General features: G+C 46.4%; 1 pseudogene; it reads left to right on the plus strand.

The window, feature by feature from the left end:
- Positions 1–4,411: 4,411 nt before the first annotated feature.
- Positions 4,412–5,550, plus strand: LOC117999012 (annotated as a pseudogene).
- The last annotated feature ends 13,226 nt before the right edge of the window (positions 5,551–18,776 follow it).

An 18,776-nucleotide genomic window follows, 5' to 3' on the forward strand; every position in this document is an offset into this window, starting at 1 on the left:
GACACTTGGGAGAGGAGACTAATATGACAATTTTGGACAAAATAGATTTCTTCCCCTCAAAGAACCAAGAGTTTAGTAAGATAGACAAGACATATGTAAGTAAATACAACTAATATCAGATGCTGTCAGTTGGACTTAGTATGTCTGGGCCTTACCCACACAGTCCAAACACAGATGGATAATGAGTTCCAAATCACTTAGGAAGATTTTGGCAATGAAGAAAGAGGAGGAGGAGGAGGAGAAGAAAGGAAAAAAAAAGAGAGAGGAACAAGGAGGAGGAAGGAAAGGAGGGAAAAGAAAAAGGAGGAGGAAAAAAAGAAGGAAAAGAGAAGGGGAGGGAAGACCTTGAATCAAAATGGCTTAAACCATAAGAAATTTGCCATTCACATAACTTCAAGTCCAGAGGTAAGATGATCCCAGGCAGACGTTACTTCCAACTCTCTGCCCTACTGTCCTCACTATTAGCTTTTTTCCAAAGCTAGTTCCACGTGGCTGTAACAGTTCTAGGCATCTCTTCCAGATGTGACACCAACGAGAAAACAAGGGACAGTGTGTTTAAAGGTTTCTCTCCCAGAAGGCCCCCCCAGCAGACTTTTGCTCCCATCACATTGGCCAAAGTCAATGTAGCCCTGGAGCCATGACCTATATAGTCAGCTGCCAGGAGCTGGACCCTGTGCTAGACATTATACGTAAGACCAAGTCTCTCATTCACAACATGAGGAAACAATAACATAATAGTCAGATACAGCACCGTGAGCTCTCAGAACACTTAAGAGTACAGGGCACCTAGGTGGCTCAGTCAGTTAGGCGTCCAACTCTTGGTTTCTGCTCAGGTCATGATTTCATGGGTTATGCGAGAGAGCCCCAAGTTGGGCTCCACACTCAGCAGGGAGTCTACTTGAAGATTCTCTCCCTCTGCCCCTCCCCCTGCTCACTCTCTCTCAAACAAATAAATCTTTTTTTAAAAAAAGAGTGGTATTAGGCGGGGGCAGGGAGTGGAAGAATGAAGAAGAAAACTCATGGAACAGTAAAAGTAACTGGCAGAAGAGGAAGGGGTCATAGGCAGTGAGAGAAGTAATTTCCCAGACTAGAGGCAGAATCTGAGTCTTGACCAGCTCGTGGTCTAGGCACTGCGATAGTGCGATATTCCCAGTGCCTGGTGAACTGGCTGGAAAATATTAACCCTTCAGTAAATGCCTAAACACCTGAGTGAATTAATGAGTGTGGAGTCTGAAAATTAGCAGGCAGTTGTGAACTTCTGGTGGGAAGCCTGGGGTCCTTCTTGCTGTGCACAGGAGTTAGAATTTCATTTTGAAGACCATGGGAAGCTGCAGGATGCTTTAAGTGCAAGGATGGCATGATCACATTTTGGTTTTGTCAAAGACCATTCTCACTGGAGTATGGTCAAAGAAAGACTAGAAGCAAAAAAAAAAAAGACTAGAAGCAGCACGACAGGTGAGCAAGAGTCTGCACAATAATAAAATCCAAAGCGGATCAGAGACCAATCACCACCACCCAATGGTGAGTCTACCACACAGAAAAACCTGGATCTCTCTTCTTAGCCTTGCAGCTGCTTGGGTGTCATTGCAACATTTATGACCTAGCATCCTCTTAAAAGAGAACCCTCTTGCTACTTAAAACAGACAAAAAGCCTATTATTAGTCGACCAGCTTCTGGAACAAGATATTATATATATCAGGACTTTTTAAGGTGTGATTTCTTTCAAGTACCTATAGAGATGGAGCATGGGATTAGCCAAGAGATTTCCTGCCTCCATAAAGGACTCAGCCCGTCAGCTCTTCCCTGCCTGCTTCCTGTGGGCCCAGCACAGCTCACTCCCAAAGACCAACTGCTATGGGCTGTCATTGCCCATCTATTTAAAAAAAAAAAAAAAAAAAGGCAAGGGGGCGGAATCAAAACCTGATTTAGCCTCAGGGAGTTGTTGAGGGTGAAGAACATTCTGTCTGCTAGGTGCTCTGAACTCTTCAAAAGAGTGAAGAAGGTGTATTATTCATGCAAGACAGTGTTTTTCACTCTCCTCACTGGGGAGTGGAGAAGACAGAGCACCGTCCCCACCCTTCTACCCTACCCCTCACCCCCGCACACTCTGGGCCCAAGCCCAGCCTCAGAGACATGGGGGGAGGCAGACAGGGAGGGGGCACGTTGCCCGCAGCCCAGCCCTGAGAGAAGAGAACCCGTGGCAGGTGCACGGTAGGCAGTCCCAGAGCAAGCACCTGGCTCCCAGCCAGCTGTGGTCTGGACCAGGCTCAGAGGCTGCCTGCTCCCACCCAGCTCCCCTCCAGGGCAGAGACCCTCCCACGGCCGCCCCCTCCACCTTCACAGAAGCCCCATCTCAAACCCGAGGTCAGAACTTGAAGCCCATTAATAATGAATCACTGGGACTAGAATTTGGTTCAGCCAATGCACATTTGTCGGGGCAATAATCAGGGTTTTTATCCATCTTGCACATTGGCCTGTTTTTCCTTTTGGCTACAGTCGCCACCTGAAGAGGATTAGAGAAAGCAAAATATTGCAATTCACTGGAGATCACATTTCCCTCTCCTCACCCTTTACCTCACTTGCTGCTGAAAAACAAGGGCTCAGAAAGGCTACCCTGGTGCTCTGGAGCCGGGGGCGGGGGTGGGGGGGCACAGAGGAGCTGATGGGGCCGTGCTGGGTGGCGCAGGCTCAGGCCCACCTGCTCAGGCCGCCCGCTTCCCTGGCTGGTGTCGAGGAGCTTGCTCTGCCACATCAGCCCAGAGCTTCGTCATGCATGCAGCCAAATGAGGGCTAGGCTTCCAGAAGCCCGTGCAGGGGCCAAGAGAGTCGATGTTTTTGCCTTGAGGCAAAGGCCTCTGGGTGAAAAATGTCCTTGGAGAGAAGCTGGCTGTGTCTTATGTTTTTCCAGAGGGGAGCAAAAGGTCCAATGTCCTGGGGTGCCTGAGTGGCTCCGTCGTTAAGCGTCTGCCTTCGGTGCTCAGGTCATGATCCCAGGGTCCTGGGATCGAGCCCCCATCGGGCTCCCTGCTCCACGGGAAGCCCGCTACTCCCTCTCCCCCTGCTTGTGTTCCCTCTCTCGTTGTCTCTGTCTTTAAAAAAAAAAAAAGTCCAATATCCTCACTTGTGCTGACAACCGGACGACAACGGGTCTCCAGCACCACGACAAGCCGCCTCTCACACTCGCACACCCAAGCACGGCCCACCCCCCGCCTTCCTGATGAGGGAGAGGAATTTGATGATCTGTTTTTGTGGGCGCCCCAGAAGGGTTTGGGGGCATTTACCAGTTTGTTTCTTCTCCAGGACAATTGTTGGATCTGCTCAGAAGGGAGCCTTGCTGGGATATTCAATATCATGCATTTGTTGCTTTAAAAATACCAGTGCCCCAGCAAGAGGTCATGTACTTCTTATTGGCACATGGCCCCAGACGCGGTGTTTTCTTTGTCTTGGAGAATCGCTTAGGTTTAATGGGTGTTGCATACAAAGAATGATGGGAATTTGGTGACCACTTAAAAAAAAAAACCAAAAACAGGAGAAATCAAACAAAAACAGGCCATCCTCAGTTCTTGCCCAGGACCCTGATGAGCCACTCAAAACAGTTCTCCTCCTCCCTCAGGAAAGCCTTTGGTGGCACCAAGGACCTCGGGGTGTCTTTGGTGCGATGGAAGCCATTCTGTAATGCCCAGGGCCTCATCTTCTCTCCATGGGCCCCAGGAGCAATTTCCCTCCATCTGTCCCATGGGCTGTCTTCGGCTCACCCTCACCAATCCCATTCCAGGGTCCCGTGAACTCCGGGAAGCGATTTCAACGTGGTCATTTCCTGGAGAACCCCCCCAGAGGCAGGAAGCTCATTCCATGGTGTTTTCTCCTAAGATGTCCTGGCTGATTCTTGCATCTCAGTAAGTCACATTCAATCCAAGAAAACAAGGTAATAATTATTGCAGAAATTGAAGAGTGGGGTGTTCCTAATGATCACTGTTTTCTTTGCCGTCGGGCAACCTGCTCTTCGGGTGCCTGCCGACTGGGGTGGGAGGGCTCTGCCCCTACATTTGAGAGGGGACCGAACATTGAGTCATAAAGGGCCCTGAACATTCCACCCCTGACCTTAGTTTGCCTGGCATATACACACTATTTTTCTTTTCTTTTGGGCTTTTCAAGGCAATCCTGGAAGCAAATCATTCAGCAAGGTCTGCATCTCCTCCCAGTCCAAGTTCCTTAAGGAAAGGGGCCTGGCCTGGTTCACCTCTGTATTCCTAGCACTGGGCATCCCATAAATATAATGATAGTATGAGCTACCACTTAGTGAGTACTTTACCTTGCACCGAGCTCTTTGTAAATATTATCTCTTGCTATTAAATATGCTGGATTGAATTTAACTGACTCACAGAGCAGAAATGGCACTTATTTAAGGGGCATGATGGTAACCCAGATGTGGAATCTGAGAGACTTCCACTCAAATCCTGACTTTGTCACACATCGGTCACTTGAAATTTGAAACTCTGGGCCTGAGTTTTCTCATGTCTAAATTCGAGGAAATAATAGCCACACTGCCTGCTCCATAGAGCTGTTGGGAAGAAAATACAAAGAAATATTTGTGAGATATTTCTTTGTAAGTTCAAACACCTTTTAAAAATCGAAGTGTCCCTACAAATCTAGTGGTATCAATAGCCAGATTACCACAGTGGGGCTGTCACAGTTTATGAGGAGGTATGGTATGAGGAGAGGTCATACTTCCCAAAATATCTTCCCCACTGACGATCATAAATTATTCCCTCTCATCTGGCTCATAATTCCCACAACCAGCATGAGTAATAGCGAGGACAGCAAAAGAGGTTGTTGCCAAGTCCCTGGATTAGTTATCTGTTGCTGTGTAACAAATTAGCCCAAAACCAAGAGCACCTGGCAGTCCACAGATCTGTCTCTTGCTTCAACAGTGTTTGGACAGAACAGACCCAGAGACATCAGCCTCCAACCATTTTTCCAGCCATCTTCCTCTGCCACCCTCTGCCTCTGGAACCAGTCAACACCCTATTTTGAGCTTAGCTCCTTATTACCGATCAGCCATGAGCTCCCAGATCATCAGAATTGCTCCACTGAAGTGGAGGTCACTGTCAGCTGCCTGGTCAACGTGCATCTGCTGGCCTCCTACCCTGTACCTCTCTTTGGGCTTCTGTTTCAACCATGACAATGTGGCTCTGGAGGGCGTGAGCCCCTCTTCTGCTAGTTGGCTGAGGAGAAGCACAAGGGCACTAAGTGTATCTTGAAGATGCAAAACCAGTGCAGCGGCCATGTCCTCTTCCAGAATGTGCAGAAGCCATCCCAAGATGAGTGGGGCAAAATCCTGGACACCATGGAAGCTGCCCTAGTTCTGGAGATGAATCTGAACCAGGCCCTTTCAGATCTGCATGACATGAGATCTGTCCAGGGAGACCACCATCTCTGTGACTTCCTGCAAAACCACTTCCTGGATAAGGAGGTGAAACTCATCAAGAAGATGAAGACCACCTGACTCACCTCTGCAGGCTGCCTGGCCCCCCAGACAAGGCTGGGTGAGTATCTTTTTGAAGGGTTCACCTTCAAGCACGACTAGGAGCCTCTGAAGCCCAGCAACCTTTGAGGGGCCCCTCTGGCATGTGCCTGAGCCTCTCCCTGCAGCCACTAGGAAGCTTTTTAACTGCCCTGGAGCCCTCTCCCAAGCTGTGGACCAAATGGAAACAAGAAAGCTTTTTGCAGCAAAAAAACCCCAACAAATAAACAAGCAACAACAACAACAACAAAAACAAATTAGTCCAGAACCTAAGTGGCTTAATCAACAATAAACATATCATCTCCCGTAATTTCTGTGGGTCAGGAATTTGGAACAGCTTTGCTCAAGGTTTCCTGTGATGTGTGTAGTTAAGATTTGGGCTGGGATTGCAGTTATCTGAAGGCTATACTAGCCCTGAAGGACTCACATCGAAGATGGTTCACTTACACAGTGCTGGTTGTTGGTAGGAAACCTCCGTTCTCCTTCATATGAGCTTCTCTATGCGCTGCTTAAATGTCCTCACAACATGGTGTCTGGCTTCTCTAGAGTGAGCAGTCCAAATGCAAGAGCAAGGAGGAAGCCACAATGCTTCTTCTGACCCAAGCTTGGAAGTAACAGACTGTTACTTCCATCACATTTGATTATTTTTAGAAAGTAATTGATCATTCAGGCCTACACTCAAGGGGAGAAGAATTAGGCTCCATCTTTTTAAGAGGAGACTTGTCAAAGAATTTTTGGATATATTTTAAAATCATTACTGCCACCGTGAAAATTCATCTGTTATCATGGGGGCCTCTTCTATTGGTGCTCAGCTGGGATAAACAGGAGGGGGTATTAAGGTGGGGACAAGATTCCAGGCCAGAAGAGGTCACAAGTCAGGCACAGAGATGAAGGACTCTGGGCTACCAGGTCATAAAGTACTTTAGGGAGACACATTCATGACCATGGGACATTCTCTTGGAGAGCTTTTGCTTTGGTCTTGCTTAAAGGCTGACCAAAAGTTTTCATCTCAGAACAGTTAGTCTTGGTCTCTCTTATTGAATGGCTTATTCTCCATATTGGCAGGGAGCTTACAGAACCGATACTGGAAGGTTTGACTGGTTTGGGAAATGGAGGCAAAATCTTCTGCTTTGAAAGACATTTTTTCTCCTGATATAGGTCAGTCCTACTTTCTCCTCGGCTTTGGCCCTGACAAGAGTTGATCAAGGGATTAAAGCAGGGGATCATGAACTCAAGAGCCAATAAGGGATAGGCAAAGGGAACCTAACCGATCTAAGAAACAATTAGGAGTTGTAAGCATTGTGGCAGACTGGAAAACAAGCTACAGATAATTTCATACTAGAAAAAGAGAAATATCTGGACCTTTTAAGAATAATTGGACATTGCTTCTGAAATCACACAAATCCTTAGTATTCCAGAAAACCACCGTGATTCATAGGTAAAAATGGATGTTTAAGAGAGTCCATTGAAAAATGGAATTTAGGGATAGTGGAACTCTCAGTGGGCCCACTACATCCATGAAATATTCTTTTGTTATTTTCATAGTTCCTGACAATGTAGTTTGAGTGGATATACTTGGCAACCAGTAGGACCACCATGGTGGTTCCTTGACTTGTAGAAGGAGAGCTTTCAAGATCAGGCAAGGCAAAAGCACCTGCAGCACTCCCCTCTATACCAAAATAATGAACTCAGAGCAGTATCGTATACTTGGGGGACCAGCACAGGTGGTCCACCAACACAGACTTTAAAGTCACAAAGGTGGTGATCCCTCCCACATCTCTTTCACTGGCCTGTTTGGCTCTGCAAAAGATGGAAAATTAGGGGGTACTATTTTAAGTGTTGTTAAGTGATGACTACAATTGAAGCTGCTCTTCTAAAAGTTGTCTCTTCATCCTGTGGGTCTGCTGTATGGCTACTGATCTGGTGAATACATTTTCTCTATTAGAAGTTTGCTTTTACCTGATAGGAATAACAGTACATATTCACCATCCCGGTCTCAGAACTACATTAATTCTTTTGCTCTATGCCGTAATTTAGATCAGAGGGATTTTTTTAATGTAACTTTTTTGATTGAGGTATAATTAAAATATGACATTATATTAGTTTCAGGCGTATAACATAATAATTTGACATTTGTATATATTGCAAAAAGAGCACCACAATAAATCCAGTTAGCACGTGTCACCATGGTGTATATTTAACTTTATAAGAAAACAACGAAATGTTTTTCAAAGTGGTTGTACCATCTTACATTCTCATCAAGAACAGATGAAAGTTCCAGTCGCTGCATATCCTCACCAAAATTTGGTATTGTCAAGGACTTTAATTTTAGCTCTTATAACAGGTGTAGAGTAGTCTTTTGGTGTGGTTTAAATTTTCAGTCTCTGTTAGCTAACGATGCTGAGCATCTTTTAATGGGCTTATTAGCTAATTTTAAAACTTGTGAAGTGTCAGTTAAAACTGTTGCCCCTTTTTAACTAGGTTCTTTTTCTTATTATTGAGCTGCAAAAACTGTGTTTTCTAGAAACAGAACATTTGTCAGATGCATGTATTGTGAACACTTTCTTTCAGTACCATATTAACCAGTGACTTAGGAAGCAGCACAGGGTGCAATGCATTAACAGTCATTTTTGCCATCAAGGAAATCAAGGCAAATATGGGTTCAGTAACTTTTTTTAGCACATAGAAAATAAAAAATAGAATTCAGGAGCCTCCAATATATGCTTGTCAAATGCCAAGTTGCTAATAAATACAAGAAGGCAAGAAAGTGTTTGAGTTACTGGATTATACTGCCTCCCAAAAAGCAGCATAAATGTTGAGACTGGAATGGTAAACGCCAACTTCTACCAACTCAGAATATCTTTCCTGTTCCATGAAATTGACATCAGGTGAGAGGTTTCTTGCTTTATTTACTTTGTTTTGAAGCAAATGCCAAAGTCTGTAAATTTTCAGCTCAATTTCTTCCCAGCTTCCGAAACTATAGAATACTTTGTGACTGAAGTCAATACTACGGACCCTGAGATTTCCATTCCTTTGTAAATAAAATTGTATTGTTGTGTTATTTTGTATAATACACTATATTTTATATATTTTATATTGAAAGAAACTGTCATAATTAAGAAACTTATCATAATCTTCAGTATATATATATTATATAGAAATGTACTGCATGTACTATATCCTAATGAAATGTGTTACTTTATAATCGCTCCTTCAACATGCCAGGCCCCATTTTGGTACTCAGTCTGCAAAGATCACTAAGACACAGGTTCCCAATCTTGAGAAACTTACAGCCATGTGGAAAAGATGAAAGTGTTTTTATAAAAATTTTGTTAAAATGCAAAGAGAAGGGACACCTGGGTGGCTCAGTTGGTTAAGCGTCTGCCTTTGGCTCAGGCCCTGGATCTCAAGGTCCAAGGATCGAGTCCCACATCGGGCTCCTTGCTCAGCAGGGAGCCTGCTTCTCCCTCTGCCTGCCGCTCCCCCTGCTTGTGCTCTCTCTCTCTCTGACAAATAGATAAAATCTTTTTAAAAATGCAAAAAAAATATTGGGTTTATAAGAAATGTTTTCTAAAATATCTAGGGGTGAAGAGGCATCATGTCCACACTTACTCTCAAACAGTTCAGAAAAAAATTATATATACATGCATATATCTACATACATGTGTACATGTCTAGACAAATGTGTATACATGTGTGATACACACACACTTGTAGAGAGAAAAAAATAAAGCAAATATGGGGAAACATTAGCATTTGAGGAATCTGGGTAAAGGCTATATAAGCATGCATTCTCCACAAAGCAATATTGCACTCAAAGAAATAAAAATTATTCTTGGAGGCCAAAAAACCTTACTCTTTTTCCATGTAAAGTTCAGATATACAGAGAGTCCATAAACAGGTATATAGTACCTGTGGTATTTAAATTACATGGCAGAAAGCAATTGGGAAAAAAGTATCTGAAAGGCTCTTGGGGAGTGATGAGAAAAAGATTGAGAAATGCTGGTAGACAGGAATTCTTTATGCTCTTTTTGCAACTTTTCTAGAAGTCTAGAATTATTTCGGAACAAAAAATGTAAACATCGCGACGTGCCAGTGCTGAGAAAGTTAGGGGAGCACAGATGAGGTGGCCCTAATTCTGCAGGGGTAGGTGAGGGCAGCTCTGGGTCAGGGAGCATGGGAGGTCCCCACCAGGAAAGTGACATTTGCCCCAAGTCTTGAAGGAGAATGAGGAGTGTGCTGGGTAGATAAGGACATGGCCTAATCCCAACGAACCTTAGAGGAAGATTAAATTCTATATCATTTAGTTACATTGTTTAGCATATTTTACCATATTCTAATGAGATACACAGTGATAAGCCATGTCTTTTCTAAAGGATGACTTGCAATTAAATAGCAATCCTTTGTGAGGCAGAAGATCTGACTCCTAAACTTTCTAAAGAAATGGGAGTTTGAGGGAAAACAGCCTTCTTTCTTCTAGGATTCCCTGTTTATCCAAACTTTCATGCTCCAAGGGAATGACTCTGGATTCATGATTTACAGGCTTGGAAAACCCTCTGGGATTTGGGACAGGGAAGGTACCAGCCTGTGAAATTTGCCTTTAGCTCCAGTGCTGCGTTGGGTCAGCAGGCCTGAGAGAGGCGGAAGGTGGCTCTCACACTCAGGAGCAGCAAACCCTGCCTTTCTGTGGGCTGGAAATCCAACACTGGGCTGTGGAAACGCACAGAGTAAGAAAGCGTGCTGTGAGAAGGGGCGCGGAAAGGGGCAAATGCCGGAAAAATTGTACTTTTCTCCCCACGACAGTTGCCTTTTGTTTGGACAAATAATTTGAGGAGAGAACAAAAAAGCAGTTGTTTGCTTAATGCCAAGCCACAAAAACACGGAGCCTTCCTGGCCCCGGCTAGGAGCACATTCCTGGTCCCAAGCATTCCTGATGATTTGCCCCCCGGTGCTGCAGATTGAGGTGACACAGAAAGCTCCCACTGTCCCTGGAGCCCCTTTTGCTGGGCGGGGGCCACCTCACTCATTCATAACTCAGTAGGACAGGGGTCCAGGGAGGCCAGGGAGCTCGGTGCCAGGCCCGGCCAAGCCAGAGGGTGGCTGTGATGGGGTGGGGTGGCCTGAAAGCAAGTCATTAATGCACATGGATGCCCTGCCTGCCAGTTGCCTGTGTTCTTGGCCAGAAGAATCTGCAGAAAGAGTACAAAACCTTGTGTTCAAAAGTTTTGGAGTTTGTAACATATACAGACTCATACACACATATACACATGCCCAGAAACACACAAACTGCTTGTGATACATACATTTGGTGCCAACATAAACAGGGCCTGGGGCCAAAAACTGTGTTGGTTAGCAACTGGCCAATGAAGTGTTTAAAGTTAGAGGCCAACAGAAAAACCCGAACAGTGGTGTTTTTCCTAAACTTGAAGTCACCAGTTAGTATTGCTTTTCCTTTGCAGAATGGTTTTCTAATATCTTCACTCAGGAAAGATCCTGTCTGCAAAAAGGCCCACAACGGGTTTGCTCTTGGGTGAGTTCATTACCGTAAATCCATCCATGGCGGGTTCCAATAACAATTACAAAGCCATCAAGCCATGAAACCCAATGGCCGCTTTGAATTTGTGACCAGTGCCAGTGAGAGGTGGGGGCTGGGAGGGGGGCTTAGTTCTGTGCTTCTAGAACGGCCAGGTCTCCAAAGCTTATGGAAGCACTGAGGCCCCAAAGGAGGAAAGAGCAGCTTGTCAAGCCAGCCAGCTGAAACCTGGGAGAGCAAGATGGGGAGGAAACGTGTGCCATTCCCCCAAGCCCTGAGTCTGCCCCGGCACAATGCAGAGTGAGCACGTCATCCTAGGGCCATGGCCACATAGTAGGGAAAACCCTCTTCCCTATAATCCCACCACCTTCAGATGTTAAAGCTCCCTTCTACCTTCTAGTGAAGCCTGTTCCCAGGGGAGTACCGATGTCTATTCTTTACCACTTAGTCTGACATCACCGTTACCAGGTCATCTGATGTGTTGCACTTGAACTCTGTGGCCTAACAGCCTTGAATTCCGCTAGAAGAACTAGTGTCCTTGGCCAGCAAATAGGACGGTATTTGGTAGGGCTGAGGAAAGGCAGCATTTCTCAAAGCTGTCCCTACGACCTGTCTGTTCTTCCCTCTCAGCCTCCAGATGTCGGCTCAATTCTCCATTCCTAAGTAAGTCAAGTTCTGATGGGATAGTGTCTTGGTCCCAACTCCTTCGCCCTCACTGAAGTCAAGGCCCAGATCTGGATTCGATCACCATTCTCTATCAAGGGTCGAGGCCTTCGCCTGGCATACGGCCCATGCTCAAGCAGTTTGTTGAATAACTAAATCAATGAATGGTTAAATGAGGGCTTGGATGGATACATGAGTGGATGGATGGATAGATGGATGATGGGTGCCTAGATGAACGATGAGGGGTGGATGATGGAGTTCCAATACAACTCCATCCGGGCCCCGCCCATCTCCCTAGGATCCTGCCTCCCCGAGAACTCTGTTGCTTCGGTCCAACTTAGAGAAGCCCAGTCAATAGGTGACAGTGTTACTGGATGCTCATGATGTATTACTGCAGTAGCGACCGAGAAAAGCCAAGAGAGCAACCAAAGAGAAGGGCTGAGATGATAAAAGGCAGAGAGGGAGAAATAGAGAGGTTGAGAGGTGTGCGGGCCGAACTGACCACGGGCAGCTGGAGGACAGAGGCAGCAGCTTCAGGGACCCAAAGGAAAAACAGGGAAGAGGGACGTGGAGGCTAACTGTGGGGAGGGGGAGGCAGCTGAGAGGGGGAAGTGTGGGAAAAGAATTTATATTATCAGGCAAACAAAATGGCAGGGACTTCTCTAATAGGACTGTAGGGAGGTGAAGGTTGAAAGTGGGAGGCTTTTCAAAGCAAGAGAGAGGAGGAGAAGAATCTCAACCAGAAAGATTTAAGGAGCAGAGAAGACGAGAGACAACTGCTGGCCCTTCAAGTTACGGAAGGGGTGCCCAGTGTGAGAAAGCCAAAGCCACAGCTGCTCTGCCAAGGGAGGAAACCTTAGGAGACCCGCCCAGCCAGAATCTTGAAGTCTCAGACTTTTTCCACCTTATGAGCTGTAAATTGATCTATTCAGTTAGAGAAACCTGGTTTTTATTGAGTAATTTCCTCTGAACGACCTCCAGTTTTGAAAATGTCCCCAAAGTTCTCTGACTCCCCCCCCCCCAGGTCCCTGCGTCAATGCCCGTAAATCATGGGGAGGCAGTCCCTCTTCTTGCATGCCAGGTCCTTGGCTAATCCTGATATGGCACTGGGTCCTCCTGGTGCGGAGACCTCGGATCTGTTTGTTCTGTGGCCAGTTCCCAGCATGCACCTCACCGAGCGCCCATCCGGCAGCTGCTCAGGAGCCCCCAGCCACAGAAAGGATTGCTAACTGGTCTGGAGCCATGTCCTCTGCCTGGCCCTGATATCAAGGACATTCCTCAATTTTTCTTCCTAGCCCTCAACTGGGGCCTCTTGCAGATGCAAACAAGGGGCTCTTTATGGGAAACGTTGCCCATCAGTTGCTTTTACATTGCATCTTTTATACCAACATCGCTCAAAGCACTTTCACAGACAAATGTCATTGTCTCCCCCTTACAGATGGCACCGAAAGGAAAGCACGGCAAGTTAAGTGGTTCAACAAAGGTCACTCAAAAAAGGCAGAGCAGAGGTGGGAACAGGACCCAGAGCTCCCTGCTCCCAGGCCTATCACCTGCCCACTCCCAGGCCCAGTGGGAAAGAGCCAGCATCTGTGGGGCCCCTTCCCACACTCTGGCAGCATGCAAACCCACCCCCACCCCCCGCCCCATCTTTGCTATTTAAAGCTCAGTCTGAAACCCCATCTTCATAACCGGGATCACACAGACCTTTGGATGGAAGAGGCCATCTTGCAAAGTTAATTGAAGGCCAGTAGACTTGCCAAGAGCCAGTAGGGTGGGAGGGAGGCCTGAGGGCCCCCTCAGGAGGTGAGATGCAGGCGTCAGGCTCAAAAAGCAATTGCATTACCTGTGTGGCTGAGGTTTTACTGCCTGCTCAATTTGAAAGTTAGCAAAGTAGTAATCAATGAAAAGGAAATATAATTGAGAAGATTAAAAGCTGAGGGTGGGTATGGACTGGGGAGGGAAGTGATTGCTAAAGAGGTCCATTTGTATAATTCAAAGGTCGATGCCTCTCATTAAACTCGCATCTCCAGACACTCAGGGGATGAAAGAGAATCTCTCCATGCTGACTGGCTGACACCTAAGAGTTTCCTCTGGCCACTTTCAAGGGCAGCATGAGGCCAGAGGGACAGAAGAAACTGTTGGAAAGAGAATTTAGGGGAATCCACAAGCAAAAGAACATTTGGAGAATTGAAACACAAAACCAGGCCTTCTGACCCTCTTTAAAAAGACATCCAAATTTCTTCTAGACCATGAGGGCTTATTTACATGATCTAAATGAAAGCTGAATTAATGCCCAAAGACATTCTAGACTGGTACAGCCTTACCTTCTCTGTTCATATTCATATCCACTCTCACACACTCTCACACGTGTGCACACACACACACACACACGACTATCCTTACATGGAATGCATGTGTTTCTATAACTTGGGTCAGTAATGGGCTCTGGCCATCACTACATGTTTATTTATAGAACTACCAACTGCATCTGTCTCTGAGACAAGTGACAAGCTTGTCCCCTAAACTCCTCCCCAGAAAGGAAGTTACATCAGGTGTGTGTGTGTGTGTGTCTGTGTGTGTCTGGTTCCAAACCGAGACTTTGGTGCTCTGCAGTCCAGAAGGTCCAGAAGGCCAGGTCACGCCTTCCCACTAGGACACAAGCACCCAAGCAGACAATACTTTGGTTTGCCTTCCTATCCTTGCTCTTTTTCTGTTGTGGCAGCCAACAAGGCGTCCAACGTATGCTGGTCTCCCTTGTCCCTGCATCTTCTGTCCTGGCTGCCTCCACCAGGAGCCTGTACAAGGGTGTTTGGGAGACCATAGGCTACAGATGGAGTTGCTAGATTTAGCAAATGTATTTGTTTACTATTGCTACCTAACACATTACCACAAACTTGGCAGCTTAAAACAACACCAATTTTTTTCTCTTGCAGTTTCCAGGGCTGGGAGTCTGGCATGGTATGGGTGGACTCTCTGCTCAGGGTCTCACACAGTCAAAATGAGGGTGGCCAGGCTGCCATCTCTCCTGAGGTTTGGGGTCCTCCTCCCAGTTCTTTCAGGGTATTGGCAGAACTCAGTTCACTGTAACTCAGTTCACTGTGGCCTAGGACTAAGGTCCCTGTTTTCTTGCTGGCTGTTAACTGGGGGGAGTTCTCAGCTCCTGGAGGCCAACCATTGATTCCTGCCACGTGGCCTTCTCTGCAGTTTTCTCCTTCAAGGCCAACAGAAGAATTCTTGACTGCTTCTGATCTTGGACTTCTTTTACTTTTTTTCCTTTTTTTTTTTTTTTTAAGTAGGGGCTTGAACTCATGACCTTGAGATCAAGACCTGGGCTGAGATCAAGAGTCAGACGCTTAACCAACTGAGCCACCCAGGCATCCCACGAATCTTGGACTTTTTATGTCTTTAGCCTCTAGATCACAATTTAAAGAGCTCATGTGGTTAGTCCCAGCCCATCCAGATAGGCTTTTTTTTTTTTTTTTTAACAACTCAAAGTCAACTGATTAGCAAACTTAATTACATTTGCAAAAATCCCTTTTTGCCAGGTCATGTAATTTAGTCTGAGAAGCAACGTCCCACACGGGCTCTGGTTTTCACCCACGCTCTAGGGGAGGAGACTATACAAAAATAAGGGTCATTAGAGCACCTTTAAGAATTCTGCCTACCACAACACATAAAAATACAGGATACCCAGTTAAATTCAAATTTCACATAAACAACAAATAATTTTTTTAGTATAGTTATGTATCATACAACATTTGGGACATACATACTTCAGTAGCACTGGTCATGTATCTAAAATTCAAATTTAATTGGGCAACCTCTATTGTTTCTGGCAACCCTAGGTGCAGAGCCTCAGGGCCTCTGTGCCACATAAAGGCCAAGATTGGCCCTCGGTAAAAGAAGGCATTTCCTTTGTGAAGCAAGCAGCAGTAGAACTTTCTTCAGCTAGGGGTCTGTTGGTGATAAGAACAGGCCTCTATGGCCTTATTTCTGCAACATCACTTTCTCTACTTCCCTCCCCCAGGCCCCTCAGCCCACGGCTGTCAACACTCTTCCCACTCACAGAGAACGATTGCTGTTCCCAGGCCATGTGCACAAGTGGGCCTCCAAGGTCAGCCACAGAGTCTCCCTCGCCCAGAATCACAGCCTGCTGGTGGGTGGGGTGCGGAGTCAGGAGCAGAGCTGAGGGCCTAGGGGGAGGCAGAACCCACTGCAGGCTGTCGGCCCTCTGCCTGCGTGGAAGATTCCTGCCCCAGAAGAAGCTCTTGCCCTCGAGGTGGGCCACGCAGGCTCTTGGGGCCGTGAAAAGTTTCCCTCGCCGGCAGTTTCCCTTGTGAGCCACGCTTGGCTCTCCGCGAGGCTGCCCCAAGTCCTTGCCAGCAACACTTCAAACTCTGGCCAGCCCAGTGTTACATTTTAACAGGCCGGGCCCTATTAGCCTGATCCTAGGATGGGTTATTCTTTCCAGTTTTCACTAACAAAAATCCCCTTTTATTTGGACACTCAAGTGGCCTCTAGGAACAAGGCTTTCATGTGTTGCCAAAAATGTTCGGATGCGGCAGCATTTGTGTGTGTGGCCAATTACATCGGTACCTCTGGGGTTGATCCCACAGGCCTTTCTCAGGCAAAATTCCTGTGAACTTCCAGCAGACCCCCCACCCTTTCTCCTGAGCTCTATCTGCAGGAGGAGGCCCTGGGCGGCTGGAGATGGGCTCTCGCATGGAGTTCCGAGCCTCATGAAATCAATCTGAGTGGGGAGAGTGATTTATAGGAGCGCTAGTCAATGCATTATTAGAATTAATATCATTATTTTGCTGCTTCCCTTTTTAGGTTTTTCCTCTCATAAATCAATTTAGTTCGATAAGATTGGGCTGAGTTTTGGCTGCCTACAGACAAGAGTGTTCTGCATCGTGGAGCAAAGGACCGTTGGTGAGGTTGGACAATGCCGCCATTGTTTTCTGATTTATTGAAAGCTCAGGTCTTGCTAGTATTACACGCACTCACTGATGTTTTGCAAAGCAGGGATTAGTTTAGTAAGATTTTTTTTTTTTACCTGAAAGCCATCTCCCTACAGCGCTGGTTTCTCAGTCTCGTGTTTGTCATAAGCTGCCTTTTCCACAGCCAGGTAATGGCCACCAAAAGGGTGGGTTGGGTGTTTTTATAATCATTCTTTCTTTACACCTTCATAGACACACACTAACGTGTCCCATGTCTGTTGTGAGCTTCCGAACCGGCTGCAGAAGAGGATCTACTTCAGTCTTTTCCTTTGCCATCCTGATGAAACATTCTGGTCATGCAGTCTGTCCGGTGGATGCCATCCCGTTACCAACCAGCGCAGGCTGTAGCCTCCCATCGGAAGCCCACCAACATGGGCATTTGGGGCACACTCATGGGGGCTCCGATACCCCCTTAACTGCTTCATGAACCTCATGCAAATGTTCGCTGCCTGCTTCTCAGAAACTTGTGGCAGAAGTCACCCAGGAAGCCGAAGGTTATTTTTCTTATGAAAGGAACATCAGAAAGGCTTAGTAGAAATCAGCCCGTGAGAGGAACTCAGAATTGCTGATTTCTCTTCCAGTCCAATCAGGCTCACTTTGTCTCTTTCCCCTGCTCCAATCTTCACCCTTGCATCTGCCACCCACCTGCTCACCTGCCTTCCCACAGCTGTATGCCATGGCTTTTGCTGCCTGGACTCCTTGCCCGGGGCTCCTCTGCCGCCTTTGCTCTTTGTGCTGAATATGAAACTTAGGAGAACAAACTCAGGAGAACAGGGTGCGTTCCCACCGGCACACACAGCTGCTCCTCTGAGGAATTCGGATGGTAACCCTTCTAAGGGTTGCCACAAGGCTGGTGGTGCTTTGCTTTATTAAATCTAGCAGAGGGCGCCTAGGGGGCTCAGTCAGTTAAGCGTCTGCCTTTGGCTCAGGTCATGATCCTGGAGTCCTGGGATCGAGCCTCTGCTTCTCCCTCTGCCCCTCCCCCTGCTTGTGCTCTCTCTCTCTCACTCTCTCAAATAAATAAAATCTTTTTTAAAAAATTAAAAAATAAAATCTAGCAGAAATCGATGTTAAAGTAAGTCTTCAAGTGATGGGGTTTTCAAAGCGAGGGTCATATATATAACAGTCACTCACTAAAGAGTTGTTGAATCAACTGGATTTGATGCCAATTTGTTTTCTGTTTTAAGAGACATTATTAAAATAAAATTTAAAACATCCCCCATGGAGAAAACTTTCCCAAGTCAGGGCCTATCGCTGTATCATTAGTGACAGTCCCATGTCAGAGCTGCAGAATGGGCCCTCCCTTCCCCAGGCAAGGTTTGGAGCTGGGAATTCTCTGAGCAGCCTTAATTTTACTAGAAGCATAACATGCCTACATGTGAGCACAGCATACTGTACCATTATTGCTCCCCCAATCCCAATTCACACACCTTCTCTGGCTAACATATGCAAGTCTATTTCTTCCAAGGGGGGAGATTACAAAGGAAAATGAATCAAGAAATTGCTTTTGGAAACTGAAAGAGATCTTTAAAATGTTGGTTCTGGACCGCACACCATTGAGACAGCAATCAAAGGTGACAAAATCTTGACTAGCAGTGTTACAAGTCAGGGCCACTCTTACTGCCTTGTAATTCCATATGCTAAGGTAACAGGCTTCATTTCATCTATGTCATTAACACAGTATTCTGGGAGGGGCACCTGGGTGGCTCAGTCGTTAAGCGTCTGCCTTCGGCTCGGGTCATGGTCCCAGGGTCCTGGGATCGAGCCCCGCATCGGGCTCCCTGCTCAGTGGGAAGCCTGCTTCTCCCTCTCCCACTCCCCCTGCTTGTGTTCCCTCCCTCGCTGTGCCTCTCTGTGTCAAATAAAATAAATGGAGTCTTAAAAAAAAACAAAAAACAAAAAACACAGTATTCTGGGAAGCTGACACATTATTAGCCCCATTTTACCTATGCCAAAATTGAGGCTCCGGGAAATTAGGTGGCTTACCCCAACACTCGAAGGTATGGACCAAAGCCAGCTTTCTCGTTCTCCTTTTGAGAAACACTGTTCAGCATGA

Source organism: Mirounga leonina, unplaced genomic scaffold (assembly GCF_011800145.1).
Source record: "Mirounga leonina isolate KUSES-001 unplaced genomic scaffold, KU_Mleo_1.0 Mir_447, whole genome shotgun sequence".
Classification (NCBI taxonomy): Eukaryota; Metazoa; Chordata; class Mammalia; order Carnivora; family Phocidae; genus Mirounga; species Mirounga leonina.